The following is a 24,977-nucleotide window of genomic DNA, read 5'->3' as shown; positions in this document are numbered from 1 at the left end:
TCACTTCACATGGCTATCAGTTGGAGTCCTCAGTTCCTTATTGACAATTGGCTGGACTGACTCCAGGCTACCTTCTGGGCCCCTCCAGACTCCACGGAGGGTCTCTCCAGGGCAACTGGCTCCCCCAGAGTAAGATATATGTGTGCACGGGCATGCTCGAGACGGGGAGAGAGAGCAGAACAGAAGCCACGGTGTTTTCTATCACCTAACTCAGAAAAAAAAAAAAATGCATCCATATTGTCCCTAATCTCAAACTGAAATTCGGCATTGCTTTCAATTAGACATGTGGGCAACAAACTAAAGCACTTAAGAGTGTGTTACTGGTTTCTTTATCATTGATGTAATCACAGACCGGTTCATATCATGTGACAGTTAGGGACATCTCCAGATCTAGACTAAATATATCATCACACAATCAGACCAAGGCTGACTGCAGGTCTGATGCTGTCTTGTTGTCCTAAGTGTTCCCAGCCATGCGCCTGGGCTGCCCTACCACACAGCTTTATTCTCTGCCAACTGTTTTTCAATGTCGTTGGTTTTCTTTTAAATCCTATGTATTTTACTTCATTCATTCAAAAAATAATATTGGCTTCTAAGGGGGTCCCGGGCACAAAAAAGGTCGAGACTGCCACAGCCAGGTGATCTGTCTCCTCTAAGACCTGCCTCTGCATGGGCAGATCAGGCCTTCCACGTCTACTGCCAACATGGAACAGGAACAGGCTTGTGCCTTTCACCCCCATTAATCCCGTGAATGGCTTCCTCGTGGATTTGCTGTTGTTTGCTTTTCAGTGACGGTGCCTGTTGTGGTGTCCTGGCCTGGCTGGTGACTCAGCGCCTAGGGCCTCGATGGGCTGCAGGTGGGTCCCTCCAGACTCTCTGTTCTTGGAGAAACAGCTGCTGAGAGTTCCCTGAATATGTATCAGGAACTGATTTCACTGGGGAAAAAAAAAAAAAAAACCTGTGAAATTTTTTATGCAAATATGAAAACACAGAGGGGAACTTACCTCCCCTGGCCAAACCCACCTGCCTTCTCCTCAGCTGCTTCAGACGGAGCTCAGCCAATGGACACGTCTCTACAGAGGGAAGTGGGGAACATTTGTGGAGCTCTTACAAGCATCTCCCCATTTACAGCTCCTAGCACGTCTGGGAGGTGGTCTCCTATCCCCATTTAATAGATGAGGAAAGTGAGGCCCCCGGACTTTATAGGACTTACTCCAGTTAACCCTGTTTGCAAGTGATAGAGCTAGGGCTTGACCCCTAAGCCTGCAGCACACTGTTCTCACTGCCTCAGTGCTGGTGAAAGTTGGTGGCCTGGGGTTGGTGGGTGCCAGCTTGACTGCCAAGTTGAGCAATTATTTCAGTAAGTTCCTGAGTAAGTGAAAGTCACTCAGTCACATCTGATTCTTTGTGACTCCATGGACTGCAGGCTGCCAGGCTCCTCTGTCCGTGGGGTTCTCCAGGCAAGAATACTGGAGTAGGTAGCCATGTCCTTCTCCAGGGAATCTTCCTGACCAAGGGATCGTACCCGGGTCTCCTGAATTGCGGGCAGATTCTTCACTGTCTGAGCCTTACTGGGAAGCCACCAAAGTTTCTTGAGGTGAGGAAGTGAAACAGTAAGAGTTTCACTTTAAGAAGCGAATTGGGAGCTGGAAGATGATTTATGGGGTCACCAGCTTGGAGACAGGTAAGCTGGTTAGGAAGGTATTGCAACTGATCAGGTGAGACAGGCTGAGGGCCTGAAATAAGGTGATGGTGTGGGGGCAGGAAGGTGAGCCTGCAGGGATAGGGGCAGAAGCCGGACATCTGACTGCATGTGGGGGTGGGGCTGGGAGGACCCCATGGAGCATCTGGACCAGGGTGAGGTCACAGGAGCTGCCACACAGATGTGGGGGTGGCCATGGAGGTGTCTCAGCTCCTTCACCCTCGGAGGAAGCCAACCTGGCCTCTCTGGAGCCCGAGCTCCTCAGGCGCCTCTGGGGCTCAGGAGAGACCAGCCCTTTCTCGCCCCCTGCCTGCTGTCTGGTTTTCTCCTCTTCTGACAGTTTAGCCCCATAAGTTATGGGAGCAGATGCTGTGGCTGCAAGCTGGAGCCGTGAAGCTAATTGTGGTTGCACAGAAGGAGCCACCCCAGGCGCGGGGGAGGTTGCATCACTTTACGGGAGGTCATCCGAAGGGCGGAGGCACACATCTCCTCCCTCCACAAATGGCCAATCACAGCAAGCTTTCTACTAGAGAAAGAGCAGTGGGCCCGAATCTCACCAGTTCCTCACCAGGAGCCTCAGGCAATGACCTCATCTCTCTGTCCCTGAGTTTCCTCATCTGTAAAATGGGAATAATACCGGTGCCCACTTCAAAGGATTGTTGAAGCTAAATGGGTTAAACCATGATACTAGTGCCTGGTGTGTAACTGGAGTTTAATAAATAGGTATTGAGTGGATGAGTGTTTCAGAAGGAGCAAAATCAGAGGTGTTTTTTTTTTTTTTTGCATGTGAAATGACAAAACCTTAGATAAGAAAGTCCTGGCTTTGTTCTAGCTACTTCTCAATATAGTCCATTAAAGGGGGTGAGGGGAGAGTTAGTGGAAGAAATAAATTTAAAACCCATGAAAAATTATTTCCTTTCTCTGCTCTTTGATATTCTTCCAGGCCCAGTATAAATGCCACCTCCTCAGGGGAGCCTTCCCTGGTTGCCACCCTTTCCAACTACCCTCAGGCATGGCTTTCTCTTCTTTTCCCAGGCAGCATACAGCTTGTGGGCTTAATGGTAGCACTTACTAAATTCTGCTTTATTTTAGCTGCATTCACAGCCTTCTCCTCTTACTGAACAGGAAGCTTCCCCCTGAGGCAGACACACATGGGAGCTTTGGGTTGGGTCTGGGTCCCGGCCTCCTACTACTCACCAGCTGGGCTAGTCTCACAGAGAAGAGACCCAGGCCCACCTGTCAGGAGCTCTCAGCTTGGCCCAGTGCCTTCAGCCCAAGGTGAGCAACACGCTGAATGAGCTGGACTCCTGGGATGAGATCACAAGGCAGCTTCTCCTCTCTCTGCCCCTCCTCCCTGGCCTACACTGAAAGTTCCAGTCCTGTGATTTTTCTGGTTGCTCTTAGTCCAGGAATTTTAAAGGTCCAATCCAGAATTTGATTTAAATGGAGACCTCTTGCCTGCCCCCTGCCCCCTGCCCCCCTCCATCTTGAGCTCTTGCTGCAGGAAGGAGGCCTTCAGCTGGGGAGGCGCATGGTTAGCTTTCTCCTCCCTCCTTCCCGACTCACTGTCTGCATCTCCCTCAGAATTTCAGGGGCATTTGCCCCAGCTGGGCTCTGCTCGTCCTCTGACCCCCCGACCCCAGCCTGGTTCTTGCTCCTCCTGAGGCTGCCATGTCGGAGGACAGAGTTCAGGGCAGGACTTGCCATGGAACCATGGGACGTGCCAATGATTGCACATCTCTCTCTTCAGCCCAGACCCCACCCCCTCCTCCAGCTCCAGACTCGCATCTCCCAGGTTCCACCTGCCGCTTGACCATCTGCTCCAAGTCTTCCTGAACTTGGTAAACGGCACCACTTAGCAGCTGAGAACAGAAAGCTAGAGTGGGCTTGTTTTCTTTCTCCCCCCAGGTTCACAGCCAAACTGTCTCTACCTTCTTGAGCCGCATTTTCGACCCAGAGCCATTTGTCCTCCAGGGCACCCTCCGCCGTGTCTGGGGACTTGTTTGATCATCACGATTTGGGGATCCATGCTGGTGGGCAGAGAGGTCAGGGATGTTGCTAAACACCCCACAATGCCCAGGATACCCTGCCACAAAGTTGTTCAGCTCAGACGTCAGTAGTGCTATGGCGGGGAAACCGTCCTCCGGCCAGAATTTCAGCTGAACCACCCTGCCTCAGTACCACACCGGGTCCCATATGCATCTTCTTCCACCTGTGTTACAGCAGCATCCTCCTATGGGTCTCCTCGTCTACCCTGGTCCTCCTTCCGACTTGACTCCACATAAGCAGCCAGGGGCAGCTTTCTAAAAATTCAGGCCATCCCCCCACCTTAAAACCATCCCGTGGTTTTCCACAGCCCTTAGAATGAAGCTCAGACTCCTCTCCTGGCCAGTGAGGTCCCTGATGGTCTTTGCTGCCCCTCACCCGTCTCCCTGTCTCTCTGTAACAGGCTGCACTGGCCACATCTCTTGTCCTCCGAGGTACCAGGTCTTGGCTGTCTGCCAGGGGTGCTCCCCCAGGCGTTCTGTGGGTGCCTTCTCATCACTTGGGTTTCTGCCCACATCTGCACCCACTTCAAAGAGTCGGGCGGGGCTGCCGGAGGGCTGTGTAGTTGAAGGCGGGTTTGGTTCCTGTGATTTTGTGATTCAGCGTGTGTTCACTTCTCTGCTCTGGGGCAGTGAGGACTAGGGTGTGTGAGGCTGCTTTTCGTCATAACAGCTACAGAACTAGAGCAAGTCAGCTGTTCTCAGCATCTGGAAGCTTGCCTGCATCCTCTGATTTATGTGTTGAACAGCGGCTGACTTCTTCCTGCTCCCTTCCTAACTGGAGTGGATGAGGAGGAAATGGGACCCAGAACCCCAGGGAGCTCTCCTCTGCTTGTTAACTCGCAGCCTGCAGCTTACACAGCTCACACTCCTGGCACGGCCTTCAGGGGCCACCGCTGTCTGGGGCTCAGCCCAGGTACAGCTCTTGTGACCCGCCTTCAGCCCCGGGTTAGCTCGGAGCAGCTCCTCTGCCTGGAGTGACTGTCCCCCTCCCACCCTTCCCCTTCTCCTGGCCCAGGGACAAGGGGCAGGGCCCCAGGACGGGAGGCACAGGTGGGAGACAATTTACTTAGGTGAAGGCTTGGTGCCCAGCTCAGGGAGGCTCTTTACATGCTATTTCTCTTTTAACATATTCATCGTGCCAGACTGTCAGGCCGCCTTCATTACGCTCATTACCCAGACAAAGGACTTCCCTGGTGGCTTAGAAGATAAAGCATCTGCCTACAATGCAGGAGACCCAGGTTTGATCCCTGGGTCAGGAAGACCCCCTGGAGAAGGAAATGGCAACCCACTCCAGTACTCTTGCCTGGAAAATCCCATGGACAGAGGAGCCTGGCAGGCTACAGTCCATGGGGTCACAAAGAGTCAGACATGACTGAGCGACTTCACTATCCAGACAAATAAACAGTCACAGAAATTTAGGTAACTGGCCAGGATTACATGGGGGAACAAGGTTCAAACCCAAGTGTATGCTCAGCTGACTCCAAAACTCCTAGACACCTCCCTCCACATGTCAGCCAAGGTGTGCAGTAACTGAGACCAAGAGAACAGACCACGAAGGTGAGGGGCTGGGAGGGGGGTGGTATTTGGAGCTTGACGATCTGGTCCACCAAACTTCCTTAGCCAAAATAGGTGCAAAAGTAGATGTTCTGCCTTTTTTTTCTTTGCCAAGCTGTGTGGTTTGCATGATCTTAGTTTCCCAACCAGGTATCAAACCTGTGTCCCCCCACAGTGAAAGCGCTGAGTCCCAGCTGCTGGACCCCTAAGCACATCCCTGGATGGTCTGCCTTTTTGAAGTGTTGACCTGAAAACGAAACTTCTGTGAATAGAAAGTGAAAGCTCTGGGACCCACTTCCTCGGTGAATGTTTGCTGAGCCCCGGCTGTGTTCTAGGAGAGGAGGAGACTTGTTCACAGCCCAGGGTGGAGGGTGTGAGTAAAGATGGGGCAGGGAGGGAAGAGGAGGAGGGCCGTGAGAGGCTGCTACTGGGAGGGTTCTGACGGTGGAGCTAATCTGAGAAACACTTGCTGTGAGATTTTGACCCCGCCATGATTCCAGGTCGGGGGGATAGTTTATCCCAGAGGTGTCAACTCTGCTCCTTTGGGGTCTGGTTTGTGTGTGAAGGGGTGTGGCTTTGTGGACTGAGAGGAAACCTAGCTGTGTGTGGGGAGTGTGTGTGTGTCGGGGCAGGGAGTGGTTCCCAGGGGCTCCTGGGAGCTGCTCGCTCCTTTGGCCCCCAGGTGGCCCCCTCCCCTGACTCAGAAGAGCCTCTGACACCAGTGGAATCTGAGGTGTGTCTGAGGGGAAGCAGCTGAGGAGAACTTTCTACACCCTGAGGAGACGTGGGCCAGGTGCATCCTGAGGGGCTACAGACTCAGGAGGGTCTCCGCAGGCCAGGCCACCTGAGCTGATTGGGAGCAGGTGCAGAGGGGAGGGAGACCCCAGGCGTGGGTGGCCCTCACAGTGCGCAGCCGTTGACAGAGGGAGGAGGCAGGCCGCCAGGCTCTGTGCTAAGTGCTGACGTGTGTGTCGCTTCTGAGGCTGGGAGTCCAGGATGGACGGAGCCTGGGACAGCCTTGGCCGACTGCTCTTCACCCCGGACGGATCTCTTTCAGAAACACATGTGCTCTGGCACCGCAACATGGCCCAGCAGCTGCTCAGGGTCACAGCAGACGTACCAGCTCAGGAAACCAGAACTGAGCCACCTTCACTCACCGGCGGGTGACCTCAGGCAGCAGTTCAAGGGCTCTGGCCTGGAGTTCCTCCCTCCTTGCGTACTGGGGCCAGCCCACCCAGCCCCAGGGAAGCTATGGGGATCAAACCAGACAATAATAAAAGTGAAGCATCTATTCAGACTCCTGAGTCACCAGGGAAATGCAAATTGTGCATCATGAGAGACCTCCTCCTGCCCACTGGGGCGGGGAGGGGCTGAAATGAATGATACCATGTCAAATGCTAACCAGGACGTGGAGCCACTGGCAACCTCACACACTGCTGTCTAACAGTTTGGTGGTTTCTTGAAAAGTTAGACATCACCTAGACATCTCCAGGTGGTCTTCCATGGTAGCTCAGTGGTAAAGAATCTGCCTGCCAGTGTGGGAAACATGAGTTCGATTTCTGGTTTGGGAAGATCCTTTGGAGAAGGAAATGGCAACCCCCTCCCAGTGTTCCTATCTGGGAAATTCCATGGACAGAGGAGCCTGGTCACAAAGAGTCCATGAGGTCACAAAGAGTTGGACATGACGGAGCAACTGAAAAACAAGAAGACATCACCAGAGAGTCCATGCTGCATGAGTCCACTGGTAGGTCTCATCCCCATGGTTCATATTTCAGCTCTGCTATCTCCTAGCTTGGTGACTTTGGGCACAGTGCTTAACCTTTCTGGCCTCTGGGAGACTGGCTGTTGTTCTCATTTTTTCTGAATTATCTATATTGTCTAACGTGGTCTATGAACCAGACTAACGGATTCACTTCTTTGTTCATTCGTTCATTCATTCTCACAAACACTCATTGGTCCCCTATCACATCAGACCAGCTCATTCCCAGGCCTATAGTCCTACTGACCCCCCTCATTCGCCTGTTAAACCTCAATAGTTGAACCATATTTTGAAGGAGAAAGGGGTGGCAGAGGTTGAGATGGTTAGATAGCATCACCAACTCAACAGACATGAATCTGAGTCAGCTTTGGGAAGTAGTGAAGGACAGGGAAGCCTGGCGTGCTGCAGTCATGGGGTCGCAAAGAGTTGGACTTGACTTAGTGACTGAACAATAACAACAAATGGGAGATAAAAAAATACTACCTTATTAGAAGTTCATCAAAGTGAGAGGTTTTCTGAAAGTGTATCAGGCCTTGTGCTAGGAGCACAGTTAAAGGACTGTCCTTGGGCTTCCCTGGCGAGCCAATGGTTAAGACTCTGCCTTCCAAAGCAGGGGGTATTGATTCAATCCCTGGTTGGGGAACTAAGGTCCCACATACCATATTCAGTACAGTTCAGTTCAGTTCAGTCGCTTAGTCGTGTCCGACTCTGTGACCCCACGGACCACAGCACACCAGGTCTCCCTGTCCATCACCAACTCCTGGGGTTTGCTCAAACTCATCTCCATTGAGTCGGTGATGCCATCCAACCACGTCATCCTCTGTCGTCCCCTTCTTCTCCCACCTTCAATCTTTCCCAGCATCAGGGTCTTTTCAAATGAGTCAACTCTTCGCATCAGGTAGCCAAGGATTGGAGTTTCAGCTTCAACATCAGTTCTTCCAATGAACACTCAGGACTGATCGCCTTTAGAATGAACTGGTTGGATGTCCTTGCAGTCCAAGGGACTCTCAAGAGTGTTCTCCAACACCACAGTTCAAAAGCATCAATTCTTCGGCACTTAGCTTTCTTTATAGTCCAACTCTCACATCCATACCTGACCACTGGAAAAACCATAGCCTTGATGAGATGGACTTTTGTTGGCAAAGTAATGTCTCTGCTTTTTATATGCTGCCTAGGTTGGTCATAACTTTCAAGGAGCAAGTGTCTTTTAATTTCAGGGCTGCAGTCACCATCTGCAGTGATTTTGCTGCTGCTGCTGCTGCTGCTGCTAAGTTGCTTCAGTCGTGTCCGACTCTGCGCGACCCCATAGACAGCAGCCCACCAGGCTCTGCCGTCCCTGGGATTCTCCAGGCAAGAACACTGGAGTGGGTTGCCATTTCCTTCTCCAATGCAGGAAAGTGAAAAGTGAAAGTGAAGTTTCTCAGTCGTGTCCGACTCCTAGCAACCCCATGGACTGCAGCCTACCAGGCTCCTCTGTCCATGGGATTTTCCAGGCAAGAGTACTGGAGTGGGTTGCCATTGCCTTCTCTGCAGTGATTTTGGAGCCCCCCAAAATTAAGTCAGCCACTGTTTCCACTGTTTCCTCATCTATTTACAATGAAGTGATGGGACTGGATGCCATGATCTTAGTTTTCTGAATGTTGAGCTTTAAGCCAACTTTTTCACTCTCCTCTTTCACTTTCATCAAGAGGCTCTTTTGTTCTTCACTTTCTGCCATAAGGGTGGTGTCATCTGCATATCTGGGGTTATTGATATTTCTCCTTGCAATCTTGATTCCAGTTTATGCTTCATCCAGCTCAGCATTTCTCATGATGTACTCTGCGTATAAGTTAAATAAGCAGGGTGACAATATACAGCCTTGATGTACTCCTTTTCCTATTTGGAAACAATCTGTTGTTCCATGTCCAGTTCTAACTGTTGCTTCCTGACCTGCATATAGATTTCTCAAAAGGCACTTCTGGTAGTCTGGTATTCTCATCTCTTTAAGAATTTTCCACAGTTTGTGGTGATCCACATAGTTAAAGGCTTTAGCATAGTCAATAAAGCAGATATAGATGTTTTTCTGGAACTCTCTTGCTTTTTCCATGATCCAGCGGATGTTGGCAATTTGATATCTGGTTCCTCTGCCTTTTCTAAAACCAGCTTGAACATCTGGAAGTTCATGGTTCACATATTGCTGAAGCCTGGCTTGGAGAATTTTGAGCATTACTTTGCTAGCATGTGAGATGAGTGCAATTGTGCGGTAGTTTGAGCATTCTTTGGCATTGCCTTTCTTTGGGATTGGAATGAAACTGACCTTTTCCAGTCCTGTGGCCACTGCTGAGTTTTCCAAATTTGCTGGCATATTGAGTGCAGCACTTTCACAGCATCATCTTCCAGGATTTGAAATAGCTCAACTGGAATTCCATCACCTCCACTAGCTTTGTTCATAGTGATGCTTCCTAAGGCCCACTTGACTTCACATTCCAGGATGTCTGGCTCTAGGTGAGTGATCATACCATTGTGATTATCTGGGTCATGAAGATCTTTTTTGTATAGTTCTTCTGTGTATTCTTGTCACCTCTTCTTAATATCGTCTGCTTCTGTTAAGTCCATACCATTTCTGTCCTTTATTGTGCCCATCTTTGCATGGGGTGTGCAAAACAAACAAACAAAAACAAAACAAAACAAACAAACAAACAAACCACAGTCCTGTTCATGGTGGATACATAACACACAACAGACATCTACAATGTAGGAAAGTATAGGGACAATGGAAGGCAGAAGGAGTTCTGGGAGCATGGAACAAGGACAACTAATAGGTGCTGGGCATATCAGGGAAGGCTTCATGGAGGAGGTGACACCTGAGTTAAACAAAAGAAATAGAGGAAAGAAGTCCTGTGGCAGCAGAAATAAAAGCTTTTTTTTTTTTTTTTTTAAAGAAAGAACTATTCCCAAGCTGGGGTAATTTGTTCTCTGTCAAGAGAAAACAAAGAAACCACAGTGACCGACTCTCAGGATCTCCTGAATCAAACAGGAAAGATTTAGAGCATCTGCCTGGGAAGGCAGCTGAAATCTCCCAGAAGGTGATAGCCATAGATTCTAACTGCAGCAGAGCTGTGATTAAACTGCCCGCCTCAGCTTCTGGCTACCCTCCCAGTAGCCTCATCTCTCAGGGGACCAGATAGAAAAACTGGGCCTTTTATGTGGTCCCCCCAGAGGCAGGCCTCCATACCATTCTCTGTTTAGGGAGCCCAGGAAGTAGGTGTCCATATCACAGGTGAGGAAATGAGGAGAAAACCCCTAGAGCTAAGATCTAGGTGACCTTTGGCCCGGGTGCATGGGTGAGGAGAAGCAGAGAGTCACCAGAGTCAGCAGAGAGAGGGCTTTTGATGTCCGGGTCTATCAGCCTCAGTGAATTGGTCTGGGTGGTGCAGGAGACAACGGTTAATTCCTATAAGAACTCCGGTGATCCTCATGTGCAGGTTGGATGGAGAAGCACTGACTCAGAGCAGGGGATTTGTGATGTCTCCAGGGGTTCTGGATTTGGTAAAGGGAACATAGGAGAGTAAGTCTGGGAGAGTCCAGAGAGACAAGCAGAAGGAACTGAGCTGGATGAGTTTGAGGCATATGAATTAAGACAGAAAGATGTCAGCTGCTTCTTGTTTATTGTTTAAAGGATGAAGGTGAGAATGAACAATTGGACATCTCAGTTAGGGGTTGCTTCTGAACTCTGTGCAATGGGGATCAGAGAGGGCTCCTCAGAAACCCTGTTTGCAAGGAAGTTGGCATTCAGGCTGAGCACCAGGCAGTGGGAAAAGGTGAGAGGCGTGAGCATGAGCTTGTGGAAAATCACAGAGCAAGCCGTGTAACAGGTGCTAGGGATGAAAACCGAGCCTTGTTTTTACTGTCTCTGCTTCCAAGTTTTCTTCTTTGCACAGCTGAACGATGCACTAACTTTGCTTCATAGCAAATTTCTTAATGGTCTCTGGCAGCGCCGAGGCAGCCTTCATATTCCATTTGTTCCTTGGATAATGAGCCTAGCCTCAGAGCCAAAGGAGAAAGCCCCAGTGCTTGTTAAATCTGCTGGCATGGGCTGTCTGCTCCCTGGAACCTCCATCAGACTCTGTGCTGAAATCTCCCAGCTCAGGAAGGCCATTTGCATCTAGGAAAATGGCCCTTGGTGACTAATAGAAATCCAGTTTTATATTGATGGGGAAGGGCTTTGATAAGCAGCAATAATTTTGATTGCACAGTGAAATGGAGCTCATCTCTATTTCCTTTTGGGGAACTTGGTTTATGCTTCCCCCAGACAGCACTTCCCTGGGGCTCCCAGACAGTGGGTTCACCAGGTATAATTAATCTCAGAGGCTCCCTGGTCCAGTTTTTGCACACAGCACACAATCTGCCTTATTTTTTTCACAGCCTCTCAGCTCAGAGAGAATTGTGATGATGGGGCAACCTGAATTCTAATAATGCTTCAAGTAGTCATTTGGGCTTGATGCATTTAGCCTGGTGCAGACAGAACCTGAACGGCTGGGAGGATTCTGTCTGGCTTTTCCTCCCCCCCAGGAGTCTGGAAATTAAGGCTGTTATTTTCCATTTGGAGTCCTGGGAGCTGGCTTGTTATTGCCAAAGACAAAGGAATGGGTTTCTAGAATGATCACTTAGGAGAACAGGGCACCAGAAAGGAACCCTAGATGCTTCCAGAAAGGTGGGCAGTGGGGATCTCGGCAGGGTTATTTAAATGTGGAACATCTCTGTCAGCTACTTGGAATCATCTCACCGTGGGTGGAAGACTCCTGGACATATCCCTACTGGGCATTCAGTCCATCTGGGAAGGCCAGAAAGACCACTTTGCCTTCAGGGTTTTACTGCGCCCTTTGGGGAAAAACTCTAGTTTTCCTGCATTTCTAAGACACCCATTCAATGAGGATGTGTAGGCTAAGGCTTCCAGAATAAATTCAGTTCAATGCAAACAAAAGTGTTGCAGACCTACTGGTGCCAGGAGGGAGGTGGGGGGTGAAGACTGGAAAGGATGCACTTGGTCACATAGCCCTTGTGTCATAGACAGTCCTTGATCGAGCACCAGCTTAGTACCAGGGTCTTTACTGCCATCAGAGATGCAGAAATGAAGGAGGGAGGCCCTGACTGCTGGAAGCACTTCTCCTATTTGGGCAGGTAGATGCAGACTACCATCAGAGCCACAGAGTGACAAACACTGTCCTGGGAGCTTTGATAGAGATCCCAGAAAAGATGTAAAACAAACCCAGAAGACACTGGACTTGATGCTGAGCATGGAAACCAGAGAAGCTGGAGACAGGAGGAATCGGGATTTCAACAAAGTGTTTGACCGTTTCTGTTCTTAGTCTGGTCAACATTAGCAAGAGCTAACACGCCCACAGCATTGACCATATTCTTGGAGCAGTTTCAGGGGCTTTACATGTATTCATTTAGTCTTCATCACAAGCCTTTAAAGTAGGTACTATCATTATCCCCATTTTATGGATGAAGAAACTGAGACACCAAGAGGTTAAATGACTTCTCCAAGATGACCTCTAATAAGTGGAAGAATAGGATTTGGTCCCAGACAGTCTGACTCTAGACAAATCTGGTACAGTTAGGTGGATCTCTTCTGGTTGAACAACCCTACCCCAAGAGGGTGTTTCTTCATGCTTTGCTTGGTTTAGTCAAAATAATTCATGTTGTAAAAGCAATAAAGCACTGGAGAAAGTTTGCAGAAAAGACTAAAGCTTCCCCTTCAGGGCTGACAGGATGTTGGCATGAAGCAGTTGCAGAGTAACTCTTCTGACCAGTGGGGGTGTTTCCTGGTGTTACAGTCCGCAGTCACAGCCTCGCACCACAGAATAATGTCATTTCAGTGTGAAAAGTGGTAGTCACTCAGTCGTGTCTGACTCTCTGTGACTCCACTGACCTCACCAGACTCCTCTGTCCATGGAATTTTCCAGGCAAGAACACTGGAGTGCGTTGCCGTGTCCTCCTCCAGGGGATCTTCCTGACCCAAGGATGGAACCTGGCTCTCCCATTGGAGGCAGATTCTTCACGATCTGAGTTACCACCAAAGCCCTATTTCAGTGCAAACCCCCATAAGAATCATTGGTCAAGTCCAAAGCAATGGTAAATACCCATTTTGGGGAGATAATACAGTCAACAAAGAAAATCTGGACACTGGGCTCTTACCCCAAAGGGCAGTGCAGGGGGCTGCAGCAATAGACAGCCTTTCCCCGAGGAAAAGCCTAAAGCCAGTAGACAAAGGGTACAGAGAACGTCAATTGGAGACCTCAACCCAGAAGAAACTACACGTAGAAAGAACCTGGCCTGAAGGACTGAGCTTTTGGCCTAGATAAACCATTTTCTGGGGCTTCCCTGGTGGCTCATTGGTAGACAATCTTCCGGCCAATGCAGGAGACCCAGGTTTGATCTCTGGGTTGGGAAGATCCCCTGGAGGAGGAAATGGCAATGCGCTCCAATATTCTTGCCTGGAGAATTCCATGGACAGAGGAGCCTTGTGGGCTCCAGTCCATGTGGTCACAAAAAGCTGGACACAACTTAGCAGCTGAACAATAACAACAGAGCATTTTCTACAGTTAAAGAGTTTTCTATGGTGTCCGTTTCCTGAATAGCTCAAGTGGTCCATGTGCAGGGGCAACACCTACAGACATGCAGGTTGTCCACTGCACAAGAGCACCCACCTCAGGGACGAGTGAGGACTAGAATCCAGTCTGCCTTCCACTCGCCACACTATGTGCCCTTGGGGAAAATGGAACCAGGCAGTGCCTCAGGAGAAAATAACATAGATTCCAAGGGCCAACATCTAGTGTATTTGTTGGCCATTGGGGAGAGCCCAGCAAAGATGGTGAGTGGGTCACCCCAGCTGCCACTGCTGGGTCCTGACCATCCTAGGAGAGCAGGCCAGAGGGGGTCCTTCTGCAGGTGTTGGAGAAATGCAGTGAAAAGAATGTCATCGAGAAGCACTCACACACAGAGGGATGTATCCGCCCTTCCCTGGCCTCTGATGAGACACAGACAGACAGACAGACACGCACACCCAACCAGGTGCCAGCACACAGGCAGACATCTCCCCCCAGAGGACCCATGACACACAATTAGGCATGGCCAGTGGCCCCCCAGCACCCCACAGACTGGAGTCGAATGAGCTGTTGTGTTTTCTACACCTGTGCCTATACACACGCACTCGTACACCTGTGCACACCCCCCTGCCCCAGCAGGCATGCACACCCACACGCACACTGTCACTCTGGCCTGTGGAGGCAGGGTAGAAACGCGCATGAGCTCTGAGTCTTGGCCTGAGCAGGTGTGTGGGCGTCTCCCGACCCCAAACGGGTGGCCAGTTGCAGGAGACAGGCCTTGGGTTAGCTGTGCACAGTGGCCTTGCTCTGTGGGGGTGGTGAGTGTTGCCATGGAGATGAGAGCTGGAGATGCCACAATGGGAAGCAGGCTCCGTGTGGGCGGCCCCAGGGCACGGATCCACAGACTACAGGGATGGAGGGAGGGTGGGCATCCGAGGGTCTGGGCTGGGAGGAAGTTTCCCGGGGTCTGGTGGGGGCGGAGGGAGTCAAGGATGGCAGGACTAGCTGCCCGTATCTCAGGCCTGGACATGAGGTGCTGAACTTGTTAGCTGGTCTCTGGCTGGCTGCACAGAACCAGACGATGAGCCCTCTTCCCTCACTGGCAGTTCTGGCTCACCCACAGCTGAGGTGAAGCCCACAAGGTGGGCAGAGCAGGCACTTAGATGAGAAAGATAACCGGCTTCAGGAAAGTAGCTGTACGGGAAAGGTCGTGGACAGACAGAAGTGGTCCGACTCTAGCAGATTCTATATCCGTTTCCTGGGCCATCATTTGTGAGCCTGGGCAAAGTACATGGCCTCTCTTATGGTCTGATGGTTGCCAGGGCCACGCGAGCTCTCAGTCCACAGGCTGGACCCTCAATCGACCAGCCAGTGTCTCACCTGCATACCCAATGGCTTTGTCTGTGCTTCTGGAAGAGGGGCCATCTACCCTCTGCTTCTCTGTGGGGGAAAGTGGGGTCCAGACTGTCAGGACAGTGGGTAGAGGCTGGCCTCGTCACCAGAGACCAGAGCTCAGATCCTGCCTCTGCCCCTCAGCTGTGTGTTCTCAGGAAAGCCATGGACCTCTCTGAGCTTCACCAGCAAATGCCTCCGTCCTTAGCGGCTCAGCTGGGACCCCAGGGCCGTCGGTCTGGTGCCTGACGGAGTCTGATGCCTGACCTGTGGTGCTTCTCAGGCCTCTCAGCTTCTGCCAAGGGTGCCTGTCCTAAGCCTTGGGGGAGGGCAGGTGTTGGAGGAAGATGCAGGAGCCTGTGTCTAAGGTGAGGGAGGGTGCTGGCAGATGGCAGTGCAAAGCCAGGGCAGGGGTAGGAGCCCTCTGCTTCCCCTCTCTGGGCCAGGAAGGTGGGACTGGACTCCCCGTGCTAAGAGCCTGGGGCCAGGGCACCCCTTCCTCCCCCAGCGAGGGCATGGGGCCAAGGTGGCACCACTGGAAGCAGCCTTGAATAGGGAGGTGACGAGAAACCCAGTGGGAGCCACAGAAGGAGAAGGGTTGGCTCTGAGCTCAGAGGCCTGGAGAGACAGCGGTGGGGGGTATGCGATATGGGAGGAGGGTCAGCGCCCACCACACTCACTGGCATCTATTGGGATTTTTGTGGAAATGTTTGCTTAGGCAGAAAAAACTCTATTGCCTTGGAAACCCAAAGTCTTCTCTGCCAAGCTGAGTCCCTTGGTGGGAGAACAATCTCAGGGATGCCAAGGATGGCAAACTTAGGGATTTGCCCTAACTTAGGGTCCTTCCCAGGCAGGCCCTGGGGTGACCCGCAACCCTGCCCCAGGGAGCAAGAGGGCCACAGCCCTTCACTTACTCACTCACTCATTCAATCAACAAATATCTGCTGGTCTCCATCAGGCCCTATGCTGGGCCCTAGGAATGCAGAAATTCATCTAACATGGTCCCTGAACTCAAGGAGGACATGGTGTAATGGGGAGACAGGTGTGTATTGATAAATGAGAATGATTTAGTGGGTAAGGGCTTTCACAGAGCTGTGGGAGAATGCTGTGTAAGTACAGAGGGAGGGTGGGAGGGCTTCCTGGAGGAGGTGACATTTTTGCTAGCCTGGGGCAGGGAGGCCACCCCAAGCAGAGGGAACAGCAAGTGCAAAGGCAGAGAGGACAGAAGCATGGTCTCAGGAGGTGGACAAGACTCACTCACATCCAAGGTGAGGCATGTGCTGCAGTGGTCAGTGAGAGAACCAGGCTGCCTGCCCTTGAACTCCAGCTGTGCCGCTTCCCAGCTGGGTGACCTTGGGCAAGGTACTTCAATACTCACTGCCCAATTTCCTTATCTGTAAAATGGAGGTAGTAACACAACCCACCTTGAGGGCTGTTATAGGATAAACACCTTGGAATGTGTAAAACACTGAGCAAGGCTGGCCCCTGGTAATATTACAATTAATAATAGCTCTTCCCCACCCCACCCACCTGAGCTGCTCAGGGAAGGGCCAATCCTGAAGGCCAAGGGCACTGGATGAAGAGAGATGGCCTCTTCATCTCTGGGTGGGCTTCTCCTGGAAGGCACTTGGGAAACCCAGCCCCCCACCAGGCCCTCACCCATCCTACAGCAGAGAACACTGAGGTCCTCAGAGGGAACAGGGCTCGCCAAGACTCACAGCAAATTTGCAGCAGTGCGCTGGTGGGGTTAGCGTTCACCGAATGAAAGGCTGTTATGTATCTGACCTGAATAAATAATTTATTCCTGGATTTTAATAATTTAAAAGCCTTCATTTCATTGGCGTCTCATCAAAAATAGAAACTTTCTGCTTTTTTCATTCTAGATTTCTTTTTAAAGTAGCACATGGGAACAGGGGCCAGAGCAGCGGCCTTTGAAGGTTTTGTGGCAGCCTACCCGGGACAGGCCACAAACCCTGCGCGTCTGTCTGGACAGGAGGCGCGTGGCCTTCGCTTCAAGCCTCTCCATTTCCCTTCGCTTTGGTCAGTGTCCGCCTGTCCTTGGGCCTGCTGCATGAGGGGACAGGGGCTGCTGGAGGAGCTGGACCAGAGTCCCGGGGCCCTGGGTGCTATGGACAGCAGGCCATGGCTAGACCCCAATCCCCCATCCTGTGTCTGTGCCCAGACCTGGACCCGCAAGCTATACCAATGTCTGTCCCTGAGCAGGGGCAGGGGTGGGGGAGAGCTTAGAGAAAAGGTTGGGGAACCAGGTGGACAAAGATGCATCGAGGGAGGGAGCACTGGGAGGGGGAGGCCTCCTCTCCTCCTGGGGGGTCTAGGGGCTTCTCTGAGCCCCACCACTTGAGCAGCTGGGGCTCTGCCTGCCCCAGGACAGCCCCACCTGGTTCCCCTGTGACCTTGCAAAGCACAGCTCCCCAGAACCAGCATCCTCCAGGGAAGCTGGCCGGGGCGATGAATCAGCACAGGCCCAGCCAGCCTCGCGGACCCTCTCAGCTGCCGTCAGCAAGGGTTTTCCCTGCTCATCCCATGGCTGTTCCTGTCTGCTTCCCTTCCTGGAGCTTCCCCCAAAGGGTAACCACAGCTCAAGGTCTCCTCCCAAACGGGAATGCACCCCCAGCTGGCCCCCACTCCCTCTTCCAGCCTTCAACTCAGACCCTGTTCTTAGCATTTGCATCTCCGAAGGTCATCATGCCCTGAGCCTTTGTCCAGCTCTGAACATCATGCTCTATCTTGTTTGGCTTTTGGGGTCTTGCTACAATAACTCCTAACACAGCAACCTCTGGGTGAGCTTGGAAGCCTTCAATGCTTTCTATCAATTAACCCCACTGACCCTAAACTATCCTAGTGCATGTGTAAAGTCACTCAGTCATGTCCGATTCTTAGTGACCCCATGGACTGTAGCCTGCCAGGCTCCTCTGTCCATGGGATTTTCCAGGCAAGGATACTGGAGTGGGTTGTCATTTCCTTCTCCAGAGGATCTTCCTGACCCAGGGATCGAACCTGGGTCTCCTGCACCGCAGGCAGACTCTTTACCATCTGAGCCACCAGGGGAGCCGCACTATCCTAGTAGGTGAATAGTATTTATTATTGAGTAACTTTCATGAAGGGCTTCCCAGGTGACACTGAAAGTGAAAGTGAAAGTCACTCAGTCATGTCCAACTCTGACCCCGTGGACTATACAGTTCATGGAATTCTCCAGGACAGAATAGTGGAGTAGGTAGCCTTTCTGTTCTCCAGGGGGATCTTCCCTACCCAGGGATCAAACCCACATTGCAGGTGGATTCTTTACCAGCTGAGCCAAAAGGGGAGGCCCAAGAATACTGGAGTGGGTAGCCTATCCTTTCTCCAGCAGATCTTCTCGACCCAGAAACTGAACTGGGGTCTCCTGCATTGCATGCAGATTCTTTAACAGGTGGCCCTAGTGGTAAAGAACGTGCTGCGAATGCAGTAGATGTAAAAGATGCCGGTTTGATTTCTGGATTGGGAAGATCCACTGGAGGAGGAAAGGGCAATCCACTCCAGTATTCTTGCCTGGAGAATTACATGGACAGAGGAGCCTACAGTCCATGGCGTCACAAAGAGTCAGACACGACTGAAGTGTCCTAGCACATTAGCCTCCCAGGATGTGTTCATTTCTTTAACACAATTTCCTCTCTTTAAGTATTTAAGTACTTGTTGTTGTTGTTTACTTGCTAAGATCATGGGATTTCCCAGGCAAGAATACTGGAGTGGATGGCCATTTCCTTCTCCAGGGCATCTTCCTGATTCAGAGATCAAACTCGAATCTCTTATGTCTCCTGCATTGGCAGACAGGTTCTTTACCACTAGCACCACCAGGGAAGCCCCATATAAGCCCTTAGGTTCTGCCATTTCTTTGGGCCTTCATTTTCCTGTGAGGCCCCCATGAACAGGTACAAATCTACACGCTTTTCTCCTGTTCCTCTGTTCTTAGGTCAGCTTAATCCTCAGGCCCAACGGAAAACCTCAGAGGGGAGAGGTCAAGTCCCGCCTCCCACATGGGGGAACAGCCAGATGGTACGGGGTGAACACGTGTTTTGTGTGCTAAGTCGCTTCAGTCGTGTCCGACTGTGCGACCCCAGGGACTGTAATGTGGTGCCTGTGAAAGCCCAGGAGTGGCTTGCACCTCGGCCCCAGACTGAGCAGAGAAGAAGCAGACACAAACCTCCAGGCCCAGAAGTCATGCAGGCTGAGTGGGGACTGATGAGCGGTTCACCACCCCCGCCTGCCCACCTGACTTAGTCTACCCACTGCCTGAACCCTGTAGATGGCAGGTCTCCGGCCCTTGGTGGATGGTCAGGAGACAAGGAGGGGCAGCGTTGGAGCTGGAGGGTGGGGTTCTTGGAAGATGACTAAGGCACCCCCAGAATGTACCTCCGTCTTTAATAAAGACCACAAACAAGCCTGTGCCCTCTGGGATGATGGCTCCTACGTGGCATTGCCGTCAGCAAGCCAGACCTGCCGTAACGCCAAGCCCCTAAAAGGCAACCAGAACTCCCGCCAAGTTCAACTCCAGCATCTCCAATAAATGACACAAACTTTGGGCGATCAGCTCTCCTGAAGGGACTCATTTCCTTCTCCGGACAATGAAGAGTGGTGGGTTTTCCCTTTGGATCTGAAACATCCCGTTTTTAGGATGTCAGTCTAATACTGCTGTTAAAAAATAATCTCCTCAAATGGCAACATTCTCCCCCATTAAGTCCTTATAGAGTATAAAAAGAAAATTAGCCAGGCAAGCACGGAAATCCTGTTTTTAGGACTCATTTCCTTTGGGTTATAAATAAGCAGATCTTAGCGGAAGGGTGCCTCGAAGCTGGATCTGTGAGGTCCGGCTGCTTTGCCCTTCACCTGGGCACACACATTTCTGGTAGAAGGGACATGACAGCCCCCTGGGGAGACAACATTCCTGTTGACAGTTGTTGCCAAGGGAACATCAGGCCAGGCGACACACAGGTAGAAAGAGCTGGCTCTTCTTGTTCACCTTGGAAAGCACCGGGAAGCTGATTACATTTTCTTAGAATTACAGTTGGGTCCCGAGAAACCTATCCTCCTTAAGCAGCTCGCGACTCAGAGCTGGACTGGAAACGGTGCTCATGTCTGTGCCATGGGCATGCATCATGAATTTCACAGGGTTCCCTGGGGAGGTCACTTTGTTTCCCCACCTGCAACACAAGGGGTTAAATCCAAGGAAAAGTCAGAGGTTTGAGGGTGCCCCTCAGGAGACAGCCTGGGCAGGAGGCCCTGTGCGCTTAGTTGCTCCGCTGTGTCTGACTCTCTGCGACCCCATGGACTGTAGCCCACCAGGCTCCTCTGTCCATGGGGATTCTCCAGGCAAGAATACTGGAGTAGGTGGCCATTTCCTTCTCCAGGAGATCTTCCCAACCCAGGGATCGAGCCCAGGTCTCCTGCATTGCAGGCAGATTCTTTACCATCTGAGCCACCAGGGAAGCCCAAGAATACTGGAGTAGGTGGCCATTCCCTTCTCCAGGGGATCTTCCTGACCTAGGAATCAAACCAGGGTCTCCTGCATTGCAGGCGGATTCTTTACCAGCTGAACTACCAGGGAAGCCCACTCTCATCCATTTTTTTTCCCCAGAATGTAGAAATAGATTTATTTTTCACACGTTTCCATCTGGGCGTGTCCAAGTCCAATTACAAGTAACGGCAGACATTTTGTTTCAATCAAAATGCAATACTTAACCCCATCTAACTCTAGAGGGTCAAATGAAGTGGAAATAACATATATCATAATGCTTATATTAGAATCATCCATCTTTGAAGAACCCTGTCTTAGGAAATATAATTTTATTACATTTCAATAAGAGTAGGTGTGGTGTCAATTAAAATAACAGTAACTAAACTAAAAAATGTTGACCAAAATTTCTCTCCCAGGAGAGAAAATGGGCAAACATCTCTGGGCTGGTGGGGTGACTGCTGCAAATGCGGAATCATCCCCAGGGTGATCCGGGTCCCCCATCCCAGGAGGCTCGGTGACCTCCTCCCCTGGGGGTCTCTGCCCAGGGCCTCTGCCTCCACAATTTGTGTCCGCATCACCCCCCGCCTCTCACTCGCCAGGCTTCCCCTCAGTGGGAAGGGCAGGTGCCCACAATTTTCAAAGAGGAGACAGAGGATTCTGTCGGAAGTGGTCGGCTCCTTTCAGTCCCCTCCCCTTGTTCCTGCCTTCTCCTGCAGGAGCTGCTCCAGTGATGTGTGGCTGATGTTTCCATCCACGTGTGGGAGATTCTTCTGCACCTCCGAGCAGCACATCTCCTCCCCCACCTCCCTCCTCCTCCACGGCCTCTCTCCTCCTCCACGACCTCCCTCCTCCTCCACCGCTTCCCTCCTCCCCCACCGCTTCCCTCCTCCCCCATGGTCTCCCTCCTCCTCCACAGCCTCCCTCCTTCTCCACGACCTCTCTCCTTCCCCGTGGCCTCCCTCCTCCTCCAAGACCTCTCTGCTCCTCCATGACCTCCCTCCTCCTCCATCACCTCTCTCCTTCTCCACTCCATGCCCTCTCTCCTCCTCCTCCACAGCCTCCCTCCTCCTCCACCATGATCCCCTCCTCCACCATGACCTCTCTCTTCCTCCATGACCTTTCTGAGAAGCCCCATGACTGGCTGGTGGGTGGTTAAGGCAGGATGTGAACTCTCCGGACAGCTCCTGCTTCTCATGTCCAGCTGAGGGGTTTCAGACTGCAGATTGCTCTCTCACCTTGGAGGCTTCTCATCCAAACCATAAGTGCTTTGCTCATCTGCTTTTCCTCACAGAATGTCTCCTGTATATTCCTCGCTTTCCTCCTCGGAGCCTTTGGAAGGAGAGGGCAGTGGGCCCTCTGCGTAGAGAACAAAAACTCCCCATGTCTGGGCTTGAAGCCTCCTTCTACACCTGGATGCCCCCCTGGGAAACAAGAACACAGGGCCCCCCTCCTTCCTCCCACGAACCCTCATGTTCATTGCAGCACTATTTACAATAGCCAAGACATGGAAATGTCCATCGACAGATGAATGGATAAAGAAGATGTGGTATATATATATATATATATATACAATGGAATATTACTCAGCCATTAAAATATAAAATAATGTAATTTGCAGCAGCATGGATGGAGCTAGAAATTATTGCACCAAGTGAAGTCAGAAAGAGAAAGACAAATACCATATGATATCACTTATATGTAAAATATAAAATATGACACAAATGGACTTATTCACAAAACAGAAACAGACTTACATAGGAAACAAACATGCTTACCAGAGGGGGAGGGGGGTGGGGGAGGGGTGAATTAGGCGTTTGGGTGAGCAGGTACAAACTATTGCATGTAAAACAAATAAACAACAATATGGTCCTAATGTAGAGCATAGGGAACTGTATTCAGAGTCCTGTAATAAATCATAATGGAAAAGAATATGAAAAGGAATACATATATGTATAACTGAATCACTTTGCTATACACCAGAAACTAACATAGGAGAAGGCAATGGCACCCCACTCCAGTACTCTTGCCTGGAAAAGCCCGTGGATGGAGGAGCACGGTGGGCTACAGTCCATGGGGTCGCTAAGAGTCAGACATGACTGAGTGATTTCACTTTCACTCTTGACTTTCATGCATTGGAGAAGGAAATGGCAACCCACTCCAGTGTTCTTGCCTGGAGAATCCCAGGGACGGGGGAGCCCTGGTGGGCTGCCGTCTATGGGGTTGCACAGAGGCAGATGCGACTGAAGCGACTTAGCAGCAGCAACAGCAGAAACTAACATAACATTGTAAATCAATTATTCTTCGATCAAAAATTAAATTGTAAAAGATCCATACTTTTTTCCATATTTTAACATCCCTGAAGTTAGAGTGTACCTTATAATATAGAGGGCTTCCTTATATTGGTGGCTCAGATGGTAAAGAATCTGCCTGCAGTGCAGGAGACACAGGTTCAATCCCTGGGTTGGGAAGATCCCCTGGAGAAGGCATTGGCTACCCACTCACGTATTCTTGCCAGGAGAATTCAATGGACAGAGGAGCCTGGTGGGCTATAGTCCATGGGGTCACAAAGAGTCAGACACAACTGAGCAACGAACACACTTGGGCCTTCCCATGTGGCACTAGTGATAAAGAATCCGCCTGCTAATGCAGGAGACACAAGAGACTCGGGTTCTATCCCTGGGTCAGGAAGATCTCCTAGAGTAGGAAATGGCAGCTCACTCCAGTATTCTCGCCTGGAACATTCCAGGGACAGAGGAGCCTTGTGGGTTATAGTCCATGGAGTGGCAGAGAGTCGGACATAACTAAGTGACTAAGCAGCAGAGTGTAATATAGAGTGTGTCGTAGTTTGATCGCTGTAGAGTCCCTCCAGCTGGGGCCCTCTTCATGGGGTCAAGGAGATGCCCTCCCATAGCCACCCTCCTCCAATTCCAAGGACTCTGTGGGCTTGCTCCAGAGGTCTGTTCTCCTAGAGCCCATCCAAGACAGGTATTTATGGGGGGAGGGGGAGGGTATGGACACGCTGGGTCGATCACGTGTGAGCCTGCTTGTGTGTGTCCTTCAAGTGTGCTGCATGTGGATGGGAGCAGAAGGGGCTGGGTGAACTGGCTCCCTCACACCATCGTGTTTTGGTGCATAACTCCAAGGACGCCAAAAATTCTGAATTTGAACCTGGTCTTGCAGGTCCTCATGAAGGCATATGTGTCAAGGTAAGAGGCTGGGACATATTTTATTTAATAATTTACGAACTTGTTGTATAACTTTATATCCATGGAATTCTCCCTGCCAGAATACTGGGGTGGGGAGCCATTCTCTTCTCCAGAGGATCTTCCCCTCCCAGGGATCGAACCTGGGTCTCCCACATTGCAGGCAGACTCTTTACCATCTGAGCCACCAGGAAAGCCCCAGTGGTTTATGAACTTGATGTATAACTTTAAAATATTTAAATATTTAGACATGCAGCATGTGGGCATCTGGTTGCCCTAGAGCCAGATGGTCTTAGAGTGAGGTCTGGAAAGTCCTTTTCTCTGAAAACATCAGCCCTGGAATCTGCACAGGTTGTACCCTTTCCTGGAACGCCCTCTCCCATTTATCTGCCTGGCCAGCACCAATTTTTCCTTGAAGTCTCAGCTCAGATTCCTGACTGTCCCCGGGCAGGCTTGGGCTCAGAGGCATCTGTGCACCACCGTCCTTCTCAGCACTCGCGGGTCAGTGCTGCCTGGGCTGTGTGGAGGCCTGACTGATAGAGGGAGCCAGGAGGCTCTGACCTTGGCCAACACTCCTGGAATTCCTAGGTCCTGGCATGGGTGCTGGCTGGGGAAGGCTCAGCATGTGCCCGCATCACCCTGCAATCCATTTGCCCCCTTAGCACATCTGCTTAAGACGGACTGATCCTCAAACTGCTATGTGCATGTGAATCACGTGGGCTCTGGTTAAAAAGCAGGTTCTGATTCTGGGGCCTGGGGTGGGGCCTGAGACTCTGCATTTCCAACCAGCTCCCCGTGGATTGCTGATGGTGCTGGTTCGAGAAACGCCCTTGGAGTGGTGAAGCTGAAGAGTTCATCACTTCCAGACAGTCAAGTTCAATAGATGTGCTGCTTGTAGCCAATGCTTTCATGCAAACTGTGGACAATGCAACTCAGAAACCAGCCTGCAGCTGCTGCAGTGGGCCCGTGGGAGAATCCGGAGGGGCCATCCCAGAGAAGAGCGGTTCCGGGTCTTTGGGAATCGCCCGAGGGTGCTTGAAATCCAGGGCACCAGCCTGTGGCTCCCAGGCCTGTGCGTGGCTCTCAGTTATGGGCTCAGCTGAACCAGGGCTGACCCAATGTCCTGGGGGGCACCTCTCTCTGAGCCTCTGCCCCATGGGCACTGTCTGCCATTAAAGTGAAAGAGGGGACACTTTGCAAAGAAAATAGGGCAGATG

At 51.2% G+C, this 24,977-nt stretch overlaps 2 long non-coding RNA genes across 2 annotated transcripts; one reads left to right on the top strand and one right to left on the bottom strand.

Annotated features, from left to right (window-relative positions):
• Positions 1-355: 355 nt before the first annotated feature.
• LOC123328626 lies at positions 356-2,173 on the bottom strand. The gene is made up of 2 exons (XR_006543587.1): positions 1,024-2,173; positions 356-935 (listed from the first exon to the last, which is right to left on the bottom strand). It is a non-coding gene; the product is annotated as an uncharacterized LOC123328626 (long non-coding RNA).
• A 176-nt stretch (positions 2,174-2,349) lies between these two features.
• On the top strand, positions 2,350-6,602 carry LOC112578208. The gene is made up of 4 exons (XR_006543588.1): positions 2,350-2,980; positions 3,611-4,663; positions 5,480-5,677; positions 6,362-6,602. It is a non-coding gene; the product is annotated as an uncharacterized LOC112578208 (long non-coding RNA).
• Positions 6,603-24,977: the final 18,375 nt, after the last annotated feature.

The sequence above is a fragment of the Bubalus bubalis genome, chromosome 12 (assembly GCF_019923935.1).
Source record: "Bubalus bubalis isolate 160015118507 breed Murrah chromosome 12, NDDB_SH_1, whole genome shotgun sequence".
Lineage (NCBI taxonomy): Eukaryota > Metazoa > Chordata > Mammalia > Artiodactyla > Bovidae > Bubalus > Bubalus bubalis.
The sequence above is the reverse complement of the archived record's forward strand: the minus strand, read 5'-3'. Positions and strand labels throughout refer to the sequence as shown.